We start from the raw sequence: 1651 nt of genomic DNA on the forward strand, positions 1-1651 counted from the left end.
AAACATGGACATGATTCAAAAAGGTTAAATGGTCTTGAAGAAAATAGTCACACTTGTGCTGTTTGTGGTGAAAAATGACCTCTTTGGAAACGAATGGGAAGTGAATTTCTTCTAGCGGAAACTTTTGGTGCTACTCCCAAAGAAAATCTTACTGAAAGCCATGTTGTTGTTGTTTTTTCGACCTCAAATTTGGAACACAACTTGTTTAGATTCATGGTTAGAGCAAAACGTGTTTCTGGAAAATATGTATTTTGTCAAATTTTTTTATTTTTATTTTTGTGCATTTTTCATAATGAACTCATAACTTTTAAGTTTCAGTTTTTTAACATTTTAACTTAACTTCAGCAATAATCTGCCAAGGCATTAAAAGAGACCAAATTTAAGTTTGTGCTCCAAAGGATTAAAAGCTTATGACAGATTAAGTTAAGGAAATTTCCTTTTTAGGTCTATGCTCAGAAAGTGGTTAACAGGCAATACATGGATCATAACTTTTCCAGAAATATAATTTAGTACCATAAACTACAGAGTATTACATAAATCTAGTACATTAATTTCATGAAACAAAGTCATGTTTAGATATTGGGAAAAAAAAACAAATACTGTAGAAGAGTGCATGCAACCTTTAATGCCACAACTTTAAGAATTTACGGTTTTCTGCTCTAATTTATGGCATTTAAGACAGTAATTTCTGAAAGCAGGAATTAAGACTTTATGAAATGCAGAAAACCTTTATATTGAGTAACTTACATTTGTGACAGTATTATCAGTTAATATGTATTTTCCCAGTGGCATTACTGAATGAATGGTTGAGTAAATGTTTCAATGACTCATAAAGAACATGATTGAGTTCATAATAGCATACTACTCATAAATGTCCTACCAAGAGCAATAACTATATAGATAACTATTCCAGTTATTTAAGCATAATGTTTTGCAGCTCGATATATTATAAACACTGGTTTGTGTTTTTACCACTAGCTTGCTTCTGTCTTGCAAAATAAAGAACTGCATTTGCTGTGTTCCTTGTTTGAACGAATCCGTTGAATGAATGATTCAGTCTTGCTTGATGACAAACCATCGTGGAGTACATTCTTTTCAGTTCATTTAATTTAGTCCTTTGTGAATAATTACATACCACCACAGTGACACTTGTTAACATTTCAGCACAGCACACAGTCTAATCGTCATGTATGACCGCAGTACAATAGTCTAATCATGATGTATAACTTCTTCACATACTCTAAATATGCATTAAAGTCCTTTGTAAAAGCTGTTGCTCTAGTAAAATCCAAATAATATCGAAATGGATTGATAACTGAAACGTATTGAGCAGCAAAAAGCACTCGAGGGCACAGTGGTGATGTCCAGTTTCTGGGTCTCTTCTACTTGAGATTGAACCTGAAACATTCATATTAGCAGCCTGGAAAATTAACCATTAGGCTACGGCCATCATGCTAATATATAACATGACCTACTGTGCAGCTGGAAAACAGTTCAGAAAACGAGCTTAGTCTACAAAATCTATAACAGTATTTGACCACTCACATCCACAGAGCATTTCTAGCCTTTCTATACACCTAAACAGTGTAAAATAAATATAAAATTAGATAAATTGACAAAAGTCACATTTCAAACTTTTCTTTTTTTTTTT

This window comes from Barbus barbus (assembly GCF_936440315.1).
Source record: "Barbus barbus genome assembly, chromosome: 32".
In the NCBI taxonomy this organism is placed as follows: Eukaryota; Metazoa; Chordata; class Actinopteri; order Cypriniformes; family Cyprinidae; genus Barbus; species Barbus barbus.